Source organism: Lepidochelys kempii, chromosome 13 (assembly GCF_965140265.1).
Source record: "Lepidochelys kempii isolate rLepKem1 chromosome 13, rLepKem1.hap2, whole genome shotgun sequence".
NCBI lineage: Eukaryota > Metazoa > Chordata > Testudines > Cheloniidae > Lepidochelys > Lepidochelys kempii.
Window position 1 is genome coordinate 32,550,688 of NC_133268.1, and position 20,637 is coordinate 32,571,324.

The 20,637-nt window shown below is 51.0% G+C and overlaps 2 pseudogenes; both read left to right on the plus strand.

The window, feature by feature from the left end:
• The first annotated feature begins 5,124 nt into the window (after positions 1–5,124).
• LOC140897187 (olfactory receptor 11G2-like) lies at positions 5,125–8,188 on the plus strand (annotated as a pseudogene).
• An 8,756-nt stretch (positions 8,189–16,944) lies between these two features.
• On the plus strand, positions 16,945–17,873 carry LOC140897269 (olfactory receptor 11G2-like; annotated as a pseudogene).
• The last annotated feature ends 2,764 nt before the right edge of the window (positions 17,874–20,637 follow it).

The window sequence follows — 20,637 nt, forward strand, 5'->3', positions numbered from 1 at the left end:
GGAGGTAGGTGACCTGGGATAACATTGTTGCTCAGAATGAGGCAGATTGGAGGTTTAAACTGGGGTCTCTAACATGCTTGGTGACATCTTAAAACACTAGGCTTCTGGTTACAATGGTGCACATAGTCCCTTCTTTTTGTGCAAGAAAGGGCTGACCTGGGTTAGCTGTCTGAGTCCAGGTGAGTGAGCATAAGAACATAATATAAGAAAGGCCATACTGGGTTAGGCCAATGGTGCATCTAGTCCAGTATCCTGCCTACAATAGCCAGTACCCGAAACTTCAGAGGGAATGAATGGGACAGGGAAATTATTGAGTGATCCATCCCCTATTGCTGAGTCCCAGCTCTGGGAGTTGTAGGTTTAGGGAGACCAAGAGCATGGGGTTGCATCCCTGACCCTCTTGGCTCATAGCCATTGGTGGACCCATCTTCCATGAACGTATCTAATCCTTTTTTTGAACTTGGTTATACTTTTGGCCTTTACAACATCCCCTGGAAACGAGTTCCACAGATTGAGTGTGAGTTGTGTGAAGAAGTAATTCCTTATGATTGTTTTAAACCTCCTGTCTTTTAATTTAATTGTTTGACCCTTGGTTATTGTTTTATGAGAAGGGGTAAATAACACTTCCTTATTCACTTTTCTCACACCAGTCATGATTGTATAGACCTCGGTCATATCTCCCTTGGTCGTCTCTTTTCTAGGAAGAACAGTCCTCATCTTTTTCCATCCCCTTAGTCATTTCATTGCTGTTTTCCTCACTTTATCCAATTCTAACATATCTTATTTTGAGACGATGTGACTAGAACTGCACGCAGTATTCAAGGTGTGAATGCACCATGGATTTCTATGGGGGGCATTATGATATTTTCTGTTTTATTATTTATCCCTTTCCTAATGGTTCCTAATATTCCATTAGCTTTTTTGACTGCCGCTGCACATGGAGCAGAAGTTTTCAGAGAGCTATCCATGATGATCTGTTTCTTGAGTGGTAATAGATAATTTAGATCCCATCATTTTGTATGTATATTTGGGATTATATTTTGCAATGTGCAATACTTTGCAATGATCAGCACTGGATTTCAATTGCCATTTTGTGTCCCAGTCACCCAGTTTAGTGAGATTCTTTTGTAACTCTCCAATCATCAGATTTGGATTTATCTATCTGGAAGGCATGGGATGCACTGTCCGGGATGGCATGGGATGCACTGTCCTGGGTTGGGGGTTCCACAACCACCGCTCCCAAGAGAAGGAGGCAAGTGGTGGTGGTCGGGGACTCTCTCCTCAGGGGGACTGAGTCATCTATCTGCTGCCCCGACCGGGAAAACCGAGAAGTCTGCTGCTTGCCAGGAGCTAAGATTCACGATGTGATGGAGAGACTGCTGAGACTCATCAAGCCCTCAGATCACTACCCCTTCCTGCTTCTTCACGTGGGCACCAATGGTACTGCCAAGAATGACCTTGAGCGGATCACTGCGGACTACGTGGCTCTGGGAAGAAGGATAAAGGAGTCTGAGGTGCAAGTGGTGTTCTCGTCCATCCTCCCCGTGGAAGGAAAAGGCCTGGGAAGAGACCGTCGAATCGTGGAAGTCAACGAATGGCTACGCAGGTGGTGTCGGAGAGAAGGCTTTGGATTCTTTGACCATGGGATGGTGTTCCAAGAAGGAGTGCTAGGCAGAGACGGGCTCCACCTAACGAAGAGAGGGAAGAGCATCTTCGCAAGCAGGCTGGCTAACCTAGTGAGGAGGGCTTTAAACTAGGTTCACCGGGGGAAGGAGACCAAAGCCCTGAGGTAAGTGGGAAAGTGGGATACCGGGAGGAGGCATGAGCAGGAGCACGTGAGAGGGGAGGGCTCCTGCCTCATACTGAGAAAGAGGGGCGATCAGCAGGTTACCTCAAGTGCCTATATACAAATGCACGAAGCCTGGGAAACAAGCAGGGAGAACTGGAAGTCCTGGCACAGTCAAGGAATTATGATGTGATTGGAATAACAGAGACTTGGTGGGATAACTCACATGACTGGAGTACTGTCATGGATGGATATAAGCTGTTCAGGAAGGACAGGAAGGGCAGAAAAGGTTGGGGAGTTGCACTGTATGTAAGAGAGCAGTATGACTGCTCAGAGCTCAAGTATGAAACTACAGAAAAACCTGAGAGTCTCTGGATTAAGTTTAGAAGTGTGAGCAACAAGGGTGATGTGGTGGTGGGAGTCTGCTATAGACCAGCGGACCAGGGGGATGAGGTGGACGAGGCTTTCTTCCGGCAACTCGCAGACGTTACTAGATCACAGGCCCTGGTTCTCATGGGAGACTTCAATCACCCTGATATCTGCTGGGAGAGCAATACAGCGGTGCACAGGCAATCCAGGAAGTTTCTGGAAAATGTAGGGGACAATTTCCTGGTGCAATTGCAGGAGGAACCAACTAGGGGCAGAGCTCTTCTTGACCTGTTGCTCACAAACTGGGAAGAATTATTAGGGGAAGCAAAAGTGGGTGGGAGCCTGGGAGGCAGTGACCATGAAATGGTCAAGTTCAGGATCCTAACACAAGGAAGAAAGGAGAGCAGCCGAATACAGACCCTGGACTTCAGAAAAGCAGACTTTGACTCCCTCAGGGAACTGATGGGCAAGATCCCCTGGGAGAATAACATGAGGGAGAAAGGAGTCCAGGAGAGCTGGCTGTATTTTAAAGAATCCTTATTGAGGTTACAGGGACAAACCATCCCGATGTGTAGAAAGAATAGTAAATATGGCAGGGGACCAGCATGGCTTAACAGTGAAATCCTTGCTGCTTTTAAATACAAAAAAGAAGCTTACAAGAAGTGGAAGATTGGACAAATGACCAGGGATGAGTATAAAAATATTGCTCGGACTTGCAGGATTGAAATCAGGAAGGCCAAATCACACCTGGAGTTGCAGCTAGCAAGAGATGTTAAGAGTAACAAGAAGGGTTTCTTCAGGTATGTAAGCAACAAGAAGAAAGTCAAGGAACGTGTGGGCCCCTTACTGAATGAGGGAGGCAACCTAATGACAGAGGCTGTGATTGCAGAGCCATTGGCCATTATCTTTGAAAACTCATGGTGATCGGGGAAGGTCCCTGATGACTGGAAAGAGGCTAATGTAGTGCCCATCTTTAAAAAAGGGAAGAAGGAGGATCCTGGGAACTACAGGCCAGTCAGCCTCACCTCAGTCCCTGGAAAAATCATGGAGCAGGTCCTCAAGGAATCAATTCTGAAGCACTTAGAGGAGAGGAAAGTGATCAGGAACAGTCAGCATGGATTCACGAAGGGCAAGTCATGCCTGACTAATCTAATTGCCTTCTATGACGAGATAACTGGCTCTGTGGATGAGGGGAAAGAGGTGGACGTGTTGTTCCTTGACTTTAGCAAAGTTTTTGACACGGTCTCCCACAGTATTCTTGCCAGCAAGTTAAAGAAGTATGGGTTGGATGAATGGACTATAAGGTGGATAGAAAGCTGGCTAGATTGTCGGGCTCAATGGGTAGTAACCAATGGCTCCATGTCTAGTTGGCAGCCGGTATCTAGCGGAGTGCCCCAAAGGTCGGTTTTGTTCAATATCTTCATAAATTATCAGGAGGATGGTGTGGATTTCACCCTCAGCAAGTTTGCAGATGACACTAAACTGGGAGGAGTGGTAGATATGCTGGAGGGTAGGGATAGGATACAGAGGGACCTAGACAAATTGGAGGATTGGGCCAAAAGAAATCTGATGAGGTTCAACAGGAACCGAATGGCTCGGCAGCAGTTCTGGAGAAAAGGACCTAGGGGTTACAGTGGACGAGAAGTTGGATATGAGTCAACAGCGTGCCCTTGTTGCCAAGAAGGCCAAGGGCATTTTGGGATGTATAAGTAGGGGCATTGCCAGCAGATCGAAGGATGTGATCGTTCCCCTCTATTCGACATTGGTGAGGCCTCATCTGGAGTACTGTGTCCAGTTTTGGGCCCCACACTACAAGAAGGATGTGGAAAAATTGGAAAGAGTCCAGTGGAGGGCAACAAAAATGATTAGGGGACTGGAACACATGACTTATGAGGAGAGGCTGAGGGAACTGGGGATGTTGAGTCTTCAGAAGGGAAGAATGAGGGGGGATTTGATAGCTGTTTTCAACTACCTGAAAGGGGGTTCCAAAGAGGGTGGCTCTAGACTGTTCTCAGTGGTAGCAGATGACAGAACAAGGAGTAATGGTCTCAAGTTGCAGTGGGGGAGATTTAGGTTGGATATTAGGAAAATCGTTTTCACTAGGAGCGTGAATGCATTACCTAGGGAGGTGGTGGAATCTCCTTCCCTAGAAGTTTTTAAGGTCAGGCTTGACAAAGCCCTGGCTGGGATGATTTAATCAGGGATCAGTCCTGCTTTGAGCAGGGGGTTGGACTAGATGACCTCCTGAGGTCCCTTCCAACCCTGATATTCTATGATTCTATGATCTTGAGTAATTTTTATTTTCTGCAAATCTTGCCAATTTATTTTTAACCCTCATTTCCAGATCATTTATAAATATGTGGTATAGCAGTGGATGCACTATTTACCTCTCTCCATTGAGAAAACTGACCATTCATTCAAATTCTTTATTTCCTATCTTTCAACCAGGTACTTATCCATGAGAGGACCTTCCCTCTTAACTCATGCATAGTTTGCTTAACTCATGCATAGTTTGATGAGGGACTATAGTGGTTATGCACTTTTCATGCTGCATGGGTGATGTCATATTCAACAGTGTACTACACTGCCCCAGCAGGAAGGGGGAGAAAGCAGACAAAAAAAAGTATAATCTGGTGTAAAACTGGACAAGTGGCCTCACTCCGTCCAAACACCCTCAGTGAGGCCCTTCACCCCAAATCCTTGGCGAGTTTTTCCAGTTTCCACTTTTCACCCTCATCCATCTTTATCCAACACTGAGAGTCTCCAAAGGAAGAACTGACTCAGCTTGAGTATCGGATCCCAGGCAGAGTTTGAAATGTGATATGTATGAGAGAGAGACAATGTGTGTGTGTGGTTGTGTATTTGCTATTCCCCATGGCTGTAACCACTAGACCCGTCTCCACTCCCAGTGCTCTGGGCAGAAATTTGGAGTCCTGTTGATTGTTTCCTTTCAGCTCCAGGGCCCTCTGATGAATCTGGCGAATGGCACCATCCCAATGAACAAGTTCATCCTGCTCAGTTTCCACGCCCTAGGCCAGCAGAGCCGTGCTCTCCTCTGTGCTCTTCTCTCCTCCACCTACGCTGGAACACTGGCAGGCAACCTGTGCATTGTATGGGCTATCCTGCAGGACCCTGCCTCCAGCGCCTGTCCATATTCATCCTGTTGGGGAAATTCTCCTGGCTGAAGATCTGCTATGTCATGGGGAGTAGATGGCCAGTCCTCTGTGGAGAAAGAGGTGGTTAGGGACTATTGAGAAAAGCTGGACATGCACAAATCCATGGGGCTGGACGAGTTGCATCTGAGAGTGCTAAAGGAATTGGAGGCTGTGATTGCAGAGCCATTGGCCATTATCTTTGAAAACTCGTGGCGAACGGGGGAAGTCCCAGATGATTGGAAAAAGGCTAATGTAGTGCCAATCTTTAAAAAAGGGAAAAAGGAGGATCCTGGGAACTACAGGCCAGTCAGCCTCACCTCAGTCCCCGGAAAAATCATGGAGCAGGTCCTCAAGGAATCAATCCTGAAGCACTTACATGAGAGGAAAGTGATCAGGAACAGTCAGCATGGATTCACCAAGGGAAGGTCATGCCTGACTAATCTAATCGCCTTCTATGATGAGATTACTGGTTCTGTGGATGAAGGGAAAGCAGTGGATGTATTGTTTCTTGACTTTAGCAAAGCTTTTGACACGGTCTCCCACAGTATTCTTGTCAGCAAGTTAAAGAAGTACGGGCTGGATGAATGCACTATAAGGTGGGTAGAAAGTTGGCTAGATTATCGGGCTCAATGGGTAGTGATCAATGGCTCCATGTCTAGGTGGCAGCCGGTGTCAAGTGGAGTGCCCCCAGGGGCCGGTTTTGTTCAATATCTTCATAAATGATCTGGAGGATGGTGTGGATTGCACTCTCAGCAAATTTGCGGATGATACTAAACTGGGAGGAGTGGTTGATATGCTGGAGGGCAGGGATAGGATACAGAGGGACCTAGACAAATTGGAGGATTGGGCCAAAAGAAATCTGATGAGGTTCAATAAGGATAAGTGCAGGGTCCTGCACTTAGGACGGAAGAACCCAATGCACAGCTACAGACTAGGGACCGAATGGCTAGGAAGCAGTTCTGCGGAAAAGGACCTAGGGGTGACAGTGGATGAGAAGCTGGATATGAGTCAGCAGTGTGCCCTTGTTGCCAAGAAGGCCAATGGCATTTTGGGATGTATAAGTAGGGGCATAGCGAGCAGATCGAGGGACGTGATCGTTCCCCTCTATTCGACATTGGTGAGGCCTCATCTGGAGTACTGTGTCCAGTTTTGGGCCCTGCACTACAAGAAGGATGTGGATAAATTGGAGAGGGTCCAGCGAAGGGCAACAAAAATGATTAGGGGTCTGGAACACATGACTTATGAGGAGAGGCTGAGGGAACTGGGATTGTTTAGTCTGCAGAAGAGAAGAATGAGGGGGGATTTGATAGCTGCCTTCAACTACCTGAGAGGTGGTTCCAGAGAGGATGGTTCTAGACTATTCTCAGTGGTAGAAGAGGACAGGACAAGGAATAATGGTCTCAAGTTGCAGTGGGGGAGGTTTAGGTTGGATATTAGGAAAAACTTCTTCACTAGGAGGGTGGTGAAACACTGGAATGCATTACCTAGGGAGGTGGTGGCATCTCCTTCCTTAGAAGTTTTTAAGGTCAGGCTTGACAAAGCCCTGGCTGGGATGATTTAGTTGGGGATTGGTCCTGCTTTGAGCAGGGGGTTGGACTAGATGACCTCCTGAGGTCCCTTCCAACCCTGATATTCTATGATTCTATGATTCATAATCACAATGCCACGGATGCTCTCTGACCTGGTGTACTGCAGCATCCCTATCTCCTTCCGTGCCTGCTTCATGCAGGGCCACTGAGTGCTTCTTCCTTTCCACAGTGCCACTAAGTGCTTTTTCCTCTCGGACATGGCCTTGGATAGGTTCCTAGCCTTCTACTGCCCCTTGTGCTGCCCTGTATTCATGTCCCACCAGCTCTGCTGGGCCCTGATGGCCTCCTGATGGCTCTCCAGCTTTCTGTGGTTCATGATGCACATACTCCTCATTTCCCAGCTCTCCTTCTGTGGCCCTGTGGTGGTGTATGCACATCCTGTCCCACTTCAGAGTGGATTGTGGGTGCCCTGACACCATGGTTACAGTCTGCCGGACTGTCTTGGACCTCAGAAAAGTGTGGCCTAATGGCAGAATCAAAGCAGCAGCCCTTGAATTATGGGTTGCGTTGCCTAATGGCGCGAGACAATATGGCTGCCTACCAGCCTAGGGTGGTGTGGCCTAGTGGCTAGAGTCAATATAGCCATCCTCGAATGCAGGGCAGCATGTCCTAATGGTCAAATCTGGGGGCTGTCACCAAAAGGGGGGGGCGGCAGGGGTAGGGGGACCTGAGTCCATCCAACTCCACCGGGTTCTGACCCAGGGCCCTAGGAGTGGCAGAGTGGTCTGCCACTGGGTCAGCAAAGAATCCAACTGCAACATGCTGACTTTACACGGGTAGGAGACACCACATACCCTATCTCCCTGGGTCACTTCCTACTGGGCTTCCTGAAGCTTCAGCACATATGACATTGGGGTGTCTGGGCTCCTTGGCATAGATACTCCCTGGACTCTGACTCTAACTGGTCAGCTATAGACAATAGGTCTACCTGGCCCCATTGCTGGCTGCTTCTTGCACGACAGCTTTCTGGACTGAACAGGCCTGAGCACCCTCATCATCTTCACCACCATTCTCTTCATCCTGGCTTCCTATGGGCTAGTTAACAGGGCAGTGCTGAGGCTGCCCTCAGGGACTGAGCAGCACAAGGACTTGCAGCTGGTGATCATGGTCCTATTCTACGGCTCTGTCTAGTCAAACTGGCAGCCTCGGGGAGCAGCAGGAAGGTGGTGACTCTCTTCTACACAGTGGGAACCCTGCTGATCTACAGCCTGCTCAACCTGCTGATCTACAACCTGAGAAACAAGGAAATGAAGGAAGCTCTGAGGAGGATGCAGCTGGGGGAGCGGTAGGGGGTTCTGCTCTGGCCCCAGTCTGTAAAGACCGGCCTGTCAGGCATTGGTCAATGGAGTATGAGGACTTCCCCTTCCAGGGGGTGCTTGGTCCAGTCCTGCAGGGGGAACACACATAGAATTTTACGTGACCTGCAAGGGTCACTTGTAACATAAAAAATGGCTGTTTGATGATACACCCAGATCACAAGGGGAAATGGGGAGGGTGTGGGGGTATATGTATCCTTGCTCTAGGAAATGAGCCCTGCTGAGTGTGTGTGTGCAGGGGGTAGGAAAGCGAACCAAGTGCATGTGCAGGGAGGCTGGCTCGTATCTCTGCCCTTTTTGTACAGCTGTATTTTACAATTGTTACATGGATAAATGAGTTATCACACTTAGATTCAGAGAGTAAAGTTCTGCTCTTCTTTTCTCTGCTGTCAATCAGGAGCAACCCTGATGATGTCAAGAAACTGACACATATGCAGGGGGGACCAAAATCATGGCAACATTATATTTGTATGTTACAGACCACACTCCTTTCCCACAGCCAGGGATAGAACCCAGGAGCACTGACTACCTCCTCCCCTCACTGCTCTTATCCACTAGGCCCAAGCACCCTCTAAGAGCTGGAAAAGGAACCCCAGGAGTCCTGGCTCCCAGACCAGTCCTCTGACCACTAGAGCTCACACCCACTGCCTGCGCTGTGTTGACTCGTGGCATTAACGGAGGCTGTCCAGGAGGGGCGTCCCTCTGGTATCTTTCATGGGAATTAGAGCCCCTTAATAAATCACACAGACCAGACTGCAAATCATAGACTATCAGGGTTGGAAGGGACCTCAGGAGGTCATCTAGTCCAATCCCCTGCTCAAAGCAGGACCGATCCCCAACTAAATCATCCCAGCCAGGGCTTTGTCAAGCCTGACCTTAGAAACCTAAAAGGAAGGATATTCCACCACCTCCCTAGGTAACCCATTCCAGTGCTTCATCACCCTCCTAGTGAAATAGCTTTTCCTAATATCCAACCTAGACCTCCCCCACTGCAACTTGAGACCATTACTCCTTGTTCTGTCATCTGCTACCACTGAGAACAGCCTAACTCCATCCTCTTTGGAACCCCCTTTCAGGTGGTTGAAAGCAGCTATCAAATCCCCCCTCATTCTTCTCTTCCGTAGACTAAACTATCCCAGTTCCCTCAGCCTCTCCTCATAAGTCATGTGTTCTAGTCCCCTCATCATTTTTGTTGTCCTCCGCTGGACTCTTTCCAATTTTTCCACATCCTTCCTGTAGTGTGGGGCCCAAAACTGGACACAGTACTCCAGATGAGGCCTCACCAATGTCGAATAGAGGTATAGATACAACCCAGGTGCACTGACTACCCCCTCTCCACATTGCTCTTAGCCACTAGACCCAACTGCCCTCTGAGAGCTGGAAAAAGAACCCAGGAATCCTGGTTCCCAGACCAGCCCTCTGACCACTAGAGCTCATACCCTCTGCCTGTGCTGTGTCGACTCATGGCATTAATGGAGGCTGTCCAGGAGGGGTGTCCCTCTGGTATCTTTCATGGGAATTAGAGCCACTTAATAAATCACACAGACCAGACTGCAATTAGCTTGTGTTGATGTCTGAACATTTCTTGCTCTGGGTATTGATGACTTGGGCCGCTGGCGAAGCCAATTAAAGAGCTAAGCTGAGTTTGCCGCTGGTTCCTGCTTGAAAAGTTGGAACCAGGCAATTCAAAGCAAAAGTTATCTCATCTCCTCATAGAGCTCAGCACAGATCCCAGTGCTAGAGAGGGGTGGGGCTGAGAGTCAGGACTGAGGGGCACGGGCAGAGAGGGGAACTGGGCCTCCAGGATCTGTTCAGATCTTGGTGTCTAGCAATGAGCAGAGCTATTGAATATCAGGTTCAAATGGGCCCCTGCTCTGCTGGGAACCAACCCACACATTCTATATGGGACTCACTGCACAGAGTAGGCAGTGATACAGCAGGGAAGAGGTGAGGGTGGAGGGGCCTTGATGGGCTTGCTAGGGGTCTCCTAGTCCCAGTGAGATTTCTTCCCTCCTGGGATCAGCCCTTTCGGTTAGTATATTGGGGCAGAACCTGGGTCTCACTGAGTGCAAGGGGAGGTGGGACCATCTTTAGCAGAGAGCATGGGAAACGGGGACTCTCTGTCCCTCTCAATAGTGGGGATCGCCCCATTCTAAGGTACCCTGCACCCCGGCCACACCAGTCCCTCTCTGTAGGGGAAACAGCCCCATTCTGAGCTCCTCATATATGCCCCCCCACCCCAGGTACCCAAGTCCCTTTCCACAGGGGGGATCACGATGTTCTGAGCTCCCCCATCTACACCCCTCAGCATAGCCACACAAGCCACACCCTTCATCCCCACTCCAACCAGCCCCCACATACTGACCCCTCACCTCCACTCAGTACAGCCCCACCAGCCAGGGCCCTGTTGCCCACTCCATCCAGCACCCACAGCCAGGCACCTCACCCCCAATCTGTCCTGTTCCCCCAGTCAGGCCCCTTTCCCCCAATCCATACAGCCCCACCCCACGTCCCTCACCTGCAATCTGTCAAGTCTCCCGAGCCAGAACTCTGACTCCCAATTTGCCCCCCCTCCACCGCAAGCCAGGCCCCTTACCTCCCATCTGACCAGCAGCCCTCCTCCGCAGCAAGGCCCCTGAACCCCACTCTCTCCATCCCAGACAGCTAGGCCCCTCATCACCCCCAATCTGTCCGCCCCACCATTGCATGTCATCAAGCACCCCCACCCCACCCCACTGCCAGGCCCCTGACTCCCACTCCATCCAGCTCCCCGCCATCCAAGCCCTTCAGCCCCACTCCTTCAAGCCCCCCTGCCAGATGATCCCTCAGCTGCATTTCATCAAGCCCTCCCCTCCCCGACAGCTAGTCACCTCACGCCCACTCCATCCATCACCCCGCTTCATCCAGCCCCGCCAGCAAGGCCCCTGAACCCCATTCTAGCCAGCCACCTCATCTAGGCCCCACACCTCCATTTGATCCAACCCCCCCAATCTCCAGCCAGGCTCCTGTCCCCTGCTCCATCCAGCCTCCAAAACCAGGCCCCTCATGCCCACTGCTTCCAGCCCCAAAGCCCTTGAACCCCACTCTATCCACCCTCACAAACACATCCCCCTCCGCCACTTTACCCAGGCCCCCCGTCCAGGCCCCTCACCCCCACTCTGTCCTTCCCCACCCAGCAATGCCCCTGAACCCTACTCTGTCCAGCCCCCACAAAAAGACCCCCACCCTAACTCTGCCCAGCCCCCACATTCAAGGCCCTCCCCCCACTCCAATCAACCCCTCCCCCACAGACATGCTCCTCACCCGCACTGTATCCAGTCCCCATAGCCAGGCCCTTCACCCACTCCAGGTATCACCCCCACTCTGTCCAACTCCTGTCCAGCTAGGCCCCTCACCTCCAGGACCCCCTCTCCATAGCAAGGCCCCTGAAGCCCAATCTGTCCAGGCCCCATAACCAGGCACTTCACCCCCACTCCATCCAATGCCCCCCAGACATACACCCCACAACCAGACTCCTTACCCCAACCCGTCGAGCCCCTCCAGTCACCCCCTCACTCCCACTGCAGCCAGCCTTGCCATCCAAGCCCCTTACCCCCCATTGTTAGGGGGCTTATTCCTTCACCCAGTTACTTCCCTGGTCCTTCTCTCATGAACAGAGAGCAACAATACCCGAAGTCCAAAGGTGCAAACAATTTGATGTTTATTGGGGTGAACTTCCAGCAAGCATGATTCCAGTTTCCTTCCTTACTGTCCCCCTTCCCAGCTCTGACACCACAGAGCCTTACACCTGTGTCCCTGTTCCCATTCCTGCTCTTAGCCAAACATCAATCATGATTCTATGATTCTATGATTCTAGTCAAACATTGGGAGTCAAACATTTGGAAGATTGGGCCAAAAGGAATCTGATGAGGTTCAATAAGGATAAGTGCAGGGTCCTGCACTTAGGACGGAAGAACCCAATGCACAGCTACAGACTAGGGACCGAATGGCTAGGCAGCAGTTCTGCAGAAAAGGACCTAGGGGTGACAGTGGATGAGAAGCTGGATATGAGTCAGCAGTGTGCCCTTGTTGCCAAGAAGGCCAATGGCATTTTGGGATGTATAAGTAGGGGCATAGCGAGCAGATCGAGGGGCGTGATCGTTCCCCTCTATTCGACATTGGTGAGGCCTCATCTGGAGTACTGTGTCCAGTTTTGGGCCCCACACTTCAAGAAGGATGTGGATAAATTGGAGAGAGTCCAGCGAAGGGCAACAAAAATGATTAGGGGACTGGAACACATGACTTATGAGGAGAGGCTGAGGGAGCTGGGATTGTTTAGCCTGCAGAAGAGAAGAATGAGGGGGGATTTGATAGCTGCTTTCAACTACCTGAAAGGGGGTTCCAAAGAGGATGGCTCTAGACTGTTCTCAATGGTAGCAGATGACAGAACGAGGAGTAATGGTCTCAAGTTGCAGTGGGGGAGGTTTAGATTGGATATTAGGAAAAACTTTTTCACTAAGAGGGTGGTGAAACACTGGAATGCGTTACCTAGGGAGGTGGTAGAATCTCCTTCCTTGGAGGTTTTTAAGGTCAGGCTTGACAAAGCCCTGGCTGGGATGATTTAACTGGGAATTGGTCCTGCTTTGAGCAGGGGGTTGGACTAGATGACCTTCTGGGGTCCCTTCCAACCCTGATATTCTATGATTCTATGATTCTATGATTCCAATTTCCTTACCTCCATTCCCTGTTCCTATTTCCCCCTTCACCCAAACATGATTCCAGTTTCCCCACCCCCATTCCCTGTTCCCATTGCCCCCCCAGCCATCCACTCACCCACCCTGATTGACTGTAGACTGTATAGTAAAACTTGAGTTCTGCTTAGCTATACCTTAACCAATCATTTTCCTGAAATTTAACTAACCAATCCTAACATATTGTAACATGATTATGTAACCAATTATATCCCACCACCTTAATTAGTTTACACCCAGCAAATTAATTATACAGCAGACAGGAACAATCACAGAACCAGACAGAGATTATACAGACAAACAATAGCAAAGTGGGAACTATAATGACAAAACAATACAGAAGTGAGGATTTCACATCCCAGCTGTTGATAAGTGAGTTCTTGCCAGACAGGATGCTATCAAACTAAGTTTCCTTTTACATCTTCTAGGCACTTCCCTTTCTCTGGAGATGATAGGCATTATCAGGACAGGATTGTATTCCTAACAGCCCAATAGCACCTGATTTCAATATGACGGGTTTGGAACGTGAGGATGTTACCGGTCGTTTCCCAGCATATGGCTGCCTCTGTTGCTTAGCCAAAGGCCTTAGCCTAAAAACAGGGCCTCAGACTGTCACAGTAAGAGAAGGACCTTACACCGGCAGACAGTGATTTTGATTCTTTCTTTTATACCTCTAGAACTAGCCAAGTGATAAGAATACACCTAAATTCTTAAAGTACAGGCCTTTACCGACAGGCCTGAATATCTATATCCTAACACCCACTACAGTCAATACCCCTCAGCCAGGCCCCTCACAGCCACTCCACCCCCACCCCCAGGAAAGCCCCTGAACCCCACTCTTTCCAGCCCCAAAACCAAGCCCCTCACCCCCACTCTATGCAGCCTCCCCAGCCAGGCCCCCTCATCCCTCTTTGTCTAGCTCCCTTTGTTGGGGACACTGGGGCATGGCCACTAGGTAACTCGAGGGGATGGAAGACCACGAGTGTCGATGAAGCCCCCTTGCACTAGGCCCAGGTGTCCTTGGCCCCCTCTCCTGCCTGGAGGCACTCGCAGCAGCTCTGCATACTAGGCCCAAGTGTCCTTGGCCCCCCCGCCTGGAGGGACACACAGCAGTTATGCTGAGAATCTGCAACAATATGTTGCAGAGTCAGACTGCCTGAAATTAAGCAAGGCCACACAGGGCAGATATGGAAGAACAATGCTGAATAAAGTAGCTTTATGTATAGTTTAACAAATGATACAGAGAATCAGGGAACTAGCTGGGAACTGGATTGGCTGGCTATATGGATACTTGGGGCAGCTTGCTATTGGATAAGTATGCTGGGAAAAAGGATGTATAAAAGCCTGTGTAACTTCCTGCTCTGTGTGCAGGATTTGAGATTTTATTCTCCCTGTACCTTTTTGCAGCTGCAAATAAACTTTTCTGCTTCTCCACCCCGTTGTGATTATTGGGTGTAGCACACCGGGTAACGAACCACTCAAGCTGTTGTTCAGCCTCTCGGCACTGGGTGCCGGCAACACCTTCATCAGGCTTTTCACACCCATTCTCTCCAGCCCGTTGGCAGGCCCCTCATGCCCACCCCATCAAGTCCCCCACCCAGCCCCCTCATCCCAACTCTGCCCAGCCCCCACATCCAGGCCCCTCCCCCACTCCAATCAAGCCCCCCAGTCATGCCCTCACCTGCAAGACATCCATTCTCCATCTCCAGGCCCCCTCACCTCCCACTCCATCCAGGCACCCAGCCAGGCCCATCACCCCCACTCTATCCAACCCCCGTCCAGCAATGCCACTCACCTCCAGCATCCCCTCTCCGCAGGAAGGCTCCTGAACCCCAATCTGTGCAGCCTCCACAACCAGGCCCCTTACCTCCCACTCCACCCCCCCCCGGAAGGCCCCTGAACCCCACTATTTCCAGCCCCACAACTAGGCTCCTCACATCCCACTCCATCCAGTTTCCCCAGCCAGGCCCTCACCCCCACTTTGTCTAGCTCCCACAACCAGGATTTTCACACTCAATCTGTCCAGGCGCCCAGCCAGGCCCCCCAGCTGCACACCATCAAGCCCACACCGCCAGCTAGGTCCCTCAACTCCACTCTCTCCAGCTCCCCAGCCACACTCCTCGCTGATACTCGGCCCAACCCCCCATTTTCCGCCCCCCCCCCACCAGGCTGCTCTCCACATTCCAGCCAGCCCCCAGAAGATTACCCTGTTTATTTTGGTGAAAACTGGAAAAACCTGATTTTAAGTGGCAAGTTTTCCAGTTTTCACTCTCATCTATTAGATTCTGACCAGAGTGGGGATTTGGGGCTGACCAGAGTGAGGACAGGGCCCAGCCTGGGGAACAGCTTGGCCTAGAGAAGCAGGGAAGTGTGCAACCTTCTAGTTAATGATTAATGAGGTGCCAGCTAAGTATAGGACCCACACTATGGGAAGCTCGGAGTTTTGCTTTTCCCTTGGCTTGGCAAAAGAGAAACACATCATCTCCCCGCATTGCAAGGTCTACACTTGCCCTGTGTTTATAAAGCATCTTCGCCCTTCCACTCCATGTACATAGCACAGGTGAGATGTCGCCAGCTCTGGGATGGGGCAGCTGGGTGACAGCCGCAGAGTGACACTACATGGAGATGGCGCACCTGCAGCTGAGATGTAGCCAGCTCTGGTGTGACGTAGCTCGGTAACAGCGACGCAGCAACACTGCATGGAGATGGCTCGCCTGGTGCTGAGATGCAGCCAGCTCTGGGGAAGGATGGCAGGGGAACAGCCACAAAAGGATGCCGCAAGGAAGTGGCTCGCCTGGCACTGCGGTGTAGTGTCTGTGTCTGCTGCTGTCTGCTGGAGGGAATGAACCCTGCTCAGTGGGTGCAGAGAGCGGGAGAACCCAGCACCTGGTAGAAGATGGAGCACTGCCTTAGTACTGCCAGCCCGGGCTTCAATTTGTCATGTGTCCGAGGGGCTGGTGCTGGAGCTTTCAATGTGGCCTCATCCTGACACCCCCAAGGCCTCTTTGTGCGCGTTGGGAGCTGTGTGTGTGGAGGTCTCTGTGTGTGTGTGTATTTGGGGAGGGCTGGGGGGTGGGGCTGTGTGTGAGGAAGGGCAAGTGTGGGGGGGAGGCTGTGTGTATGTGGGAGGGGAAATCGGTGTGGGATGTTTGTATTAGTGCTGTATGGAAGGCTTGGCGGGGCTCTCCCTGACACTCATACAGGGATCAAATCCAAACCTGGCCGCTCCTACCCACCCCAGAGACCAAGTCCCAGGGACCCAGTGGGTCAGAGAGCAGATATCAGCCCCCTCTTGCCCAGCTCCCTTCACAGCAGAGGCGGAGAGAGAAGGCTGAGATCTCACAGCCAGGTGGGTTTTCACACACAGCTTCCTTCTTGCTCCCATTCTTCCTTGGCTGCTGCACTGTTCTGCCGCCCACACCACCCTGCTCCAACACTAACCCAGCCATGCACAAGTGCAGGCTGGAAATTAGCAGGAGGTTTCTAACCATCAGAGGGGGGATGTTCTGCAACAGCCTCCCAGTAGGAGTTGTGGAGTTGAGCAAATTAGTTTTAAGGGTGAGCTGGACAAATATATGGGTGTGATTGTATGATGGGGCTGCTCGTGATGGTGGGGTCAGGGCAGGGCTCAGCAGCCCAGGGGCTCACTTCCAGTAAATGTTCTATGTCCCTGAACCTCATGCTTCAGGGTTCAACTGGCCATTGTCAGGGGCCAGAAAGGGATTTCCACCATCTGTTCTGAGAGGTTTTTGTTTGTTTGGTTTTTAAATCTGCTTCTTCTGAAGCACCAGGCTATGTCCATGGCTGGAGATGGGATGTTGTGGGCTGGGCCAGGGCTCTGAGGTGGAGTTTGGGGTGTGAGATGTATGAAAGAGACTGACTGTGGCTGTGTGCGCGAGTCCCTACTGCGGTAACTACTAGACCCCTCTCCAGTCCCAGATCTCTGAGCAGCCCCTTAGAATCCTGTTGATTGTTTCCTTTCAGCTCCAGGGCCCCCGGATGAATCCAGTCAATTGTATCATCCCGGTGACCAAGCTCATCTTGCTGGGTTTCCCCTCCCTGGACCGGCTAAGCCGCAATCTCATCTGTGCCCTTTTTTCCTCCACCTATATTGGGATGCTGGCAGGCAACCTGTGCATTGTGTGGGCCGTTCTGCGGGACCCCCGCCTCCAACGCCTGCCCATGTACATCCTGCTGGGGAACTTCTCCTGGCTGGAGATCTGCTACGTCACGACCACCATGCCCTGGATGCTCTCTGACTTGATGAACCCCGGGGTCCCCATCTCCTCCCATGCCTGCTTTGTGCAGTTCTATATCTTCTTTTGCATGGGGACGACCGAGTGCTGCTTCCTCGCAGCCATGGCTTTGGACAGGTACCTGGCCATCTGCCACCCCCTGCGCTACCCCGTCCTCATGTCCCCCCACAGATGCTGGGTGCTGGCGGCCTCCTGCTTGGTCACCGGCTTCTTGTGGTTCGTGGTGCCTGTCATCCTCATCTCCCAGCTCTCCTTCTGCATCCTCACCCTGGATCATTTCGTCTGTGATCCAGGCCCACTGCTGGCTTCCTCCTGCTCCCCAGCTCCCAAGGCTGAACTGGCCACCTACATCCTGAGTTCCCTCATCATCTTTGGTGCTGCCTTCTTCACTCTGACCTCCTATGGGCTAATCGTCAGGGCAGTGCTCAGGCTGCCCGCGGGGCCGGGAGGCACAAGGCCTTCTCCACCTGCTCCTCACACCTGGCCATCGTGGGCCTCTTCTGGGGCTCTGGCATGGTCACCTACATCAGCCCGTCAGCTGCAGGGGGCAGCGGGAAGATGTCGACCCTCTTTTATGCACTGGCAACCCCCCTGCTTAACCCACTGATCTACAGCCTGAGGAACAAGGAGATGAAAGATGCTCTAAGGAGGACCCTGCTGGGGAAGCTGTAGGAGGTTCTGCTCTGGCCCCAGCCTCCAGGGACTGGCCGGTCAGGGGTGTGTGCAATGGGATATGAGTTCTTTTCCTTCTAGGGGTTGCTCACTCCAATCCTGGAGAGTGAACACACACAGCATTTTGCATGATCTGTAGGAGTCACTCCCAGTATAAAAAATGCCTGTTTGATGATACAACCAGAATGCAAAGGGAGCTGGGTGGTGGGATTTGTGTGTGTGTGTGGGGGGAAGGTGGGCGTATGTGCCCTGCTGCGTGTGTGTGTGTGTATAGAGGCTGGCTCACATCTCTGCCCTTTTTGTGCGGCTGTATTTCAAGATTCTTACCTGGATAGATGTATGTTCACACTTAAAGCCAGAGAGAAAAATTCTGCTCTCATTTTGTTTGCTGTCAATTAGGAGCAACCCCTGTGATGTCAAGAGACTGACAGGTGAGACGCAAATCACGGCAGCTGTATATTGTTTTTTTATGGACCTCATTCCCCTTTCACAGCCTTGGATAGTACCCAGGAGTCCCAGACACCCCCTATCTCCTGATCCAACCCACTCAATCCCATTTGCCTCCCACAGCCAGGGATAGAACCCAGGAGTACCAGCACCCCAGATCTAACCCACTAGACTCCACTCCCCTCCCATAGAAAGGGAACAGAAAGAAGAAGACACTCTCTAACAATGAGAGGAATTGGATTCTGGAATACCCTCCAAACAGGAGTTACGGGAGTAATCAACTTCATTCATTTTGAGGATGAGCTGGACAAATCTATGCGTGGGATTTTTTGATTGAATCTCTTGTGATTGGGAGGAGGGGGTAGCAGGGCTTGGCAACCCATAAGGTCCCTTTTGGTTCATGTCTGATGATCCTAAAAGCTCATAGAATCATAGAAGATTAGGGTTGGAAGAGACCTCATCTAGTCCAACCTCCTGCTCAAAGCAGGACCAACACCAACTAAATCATCCCAGTCAGGGCTTTGTCAAGCTAGGCCTTAAAAACCTCAAAGGATGGAGATTTCACCACCTCCCTAGGTAACCCATTCCAGTGCTTCACCACCCTCCTAGTGAAATAGTGTTTCCCAATATCCAGCCTAGACCTCCCCCCTTCAACTTGAGCCCATTGTTCCTTGTTCTGTCATCTGCCACCAGTGAGAACAGCCTGGCTCCATCCTCTTTGGAACCCCTCTTCAGGTAGTTGAAGGCTCCTACCAAATCCCCCCTCACTCTTCTCTTCTGCAGACTAAATAAGCCCAGTTCCCTCAACCTCTCCTCATAAGTCATGTGCCCCAGCCCCTTAATCATTTTTGTTGCCCTCCAGCTTCATGCTTCAGGGTTACAGCTAGTCACCTGCAGGGGTCGGGAAGGGATTCCCCCCACCAAAAAAAAATTTCTATTGACATTTTCTTCCTCCAAAGCATCAGGGATGGCCACGGCTGGAGATGGGACATCAGACAGAGTAGGCCAGGGCTAGAGATGAGACATTGGATGGGGTAGGCCAGGGCTCGGAGGCAGTATTCTCTGTCTCGAGTGCTTGGCTGGCTGGTTCTCGCTCACATGCTTAGGGTCTAACTGGTCGCCATATGTGTGGTGGGAAGGAATTCCCCTTTGGTCAGACTGGCAGTGACCTTGGGTTTTTCCATCTTCCTCTGCAGCTTGTGGGTGCAGGTCAGTTGCCATGGGGGGGAGGGATAGCTCAGTGGTTTGAGCATTGGCCTGCTAAATCCAGGGTTTGAGTTCAATCCTTGAGGGGGCCATTTAGGGATCTGGGGCAAAAATTGGGGATTGGTCCTGCTTTGAGCAGGGGGTTGGACTAGATGACCTCCTGAGGTCCCTTCCAACCTTGATATTCTATGATTCTATGACTATCTGGGTGTATCTCCTTTAATCATTTCCCTGCCATTGCGGGGGCCTTAAGGAATGGTGCATATCAGTCCCTACTTTTCTTTGCCTGTGGCACATCACAGTTTAGCCTTCCAAGCACTGTCCTACTTTGGTCTATTTTCAGCTGCTGGGTGGTGTCAGTGGCCTGTGATCTACAGGTCAGACGAGATGATCTGGTGATCCTCTCTGGCCTTAAACTCTAACCCAGGAGTCCAGACTCCCACATCCTGCTCTAAGCCACTGGATCCCACTTTCCCACTTCTCTCCCAGAGCAATATATAGATCCCAGGAGTGCTGACAACCCATCCCTCCCCACTCTAAGCTACTGGACCCCACTGCCCTCTGAGATCTGGTAACAGAACCCCGGAGTCCTGGTTTCCAGTCCAGCCTTCTGACCACTGACCTCACACCCTCTGCCTGTGCTGTGTCAACTCTTGGCATTAACAGAGGCTGTCCTTCTCTGAGAGTTGTCTAACTTTCATGGGAGTTAGAGCCACTTAATAAATCATACAGTCCAGACTGCAAATCCCCTGGCGGAATTAGCTTGTTTTGATGTCTGAATATTTCTCGCTCTGGATATTGATGATTTGGGTTGCTGGCAAAGCCAATTAAAGAGTTTGATACTGCTTCCTGCTTGAAAAGTTGGAGCCAGGCAATTCAAAGCAAAAGTTATCTCATCTCGTCAGAGAGCTCAGCACAGATCCCAGTGCTAAGAGAGGGGTGGGAGCTGTGGGTCAGGATTTTTGACAGGCCGTGTGTGCAAAAAATTTCTTCTGTGCAAATTTTTGAAGCAGAGTTCAAATTTGTGCGCCATGTGGCAAATGCGCCCAAGCGAGTAAAATGCTTATACATTTAAAAAGTTTTAATTTGCAATTTGTAATAATAATAGTTT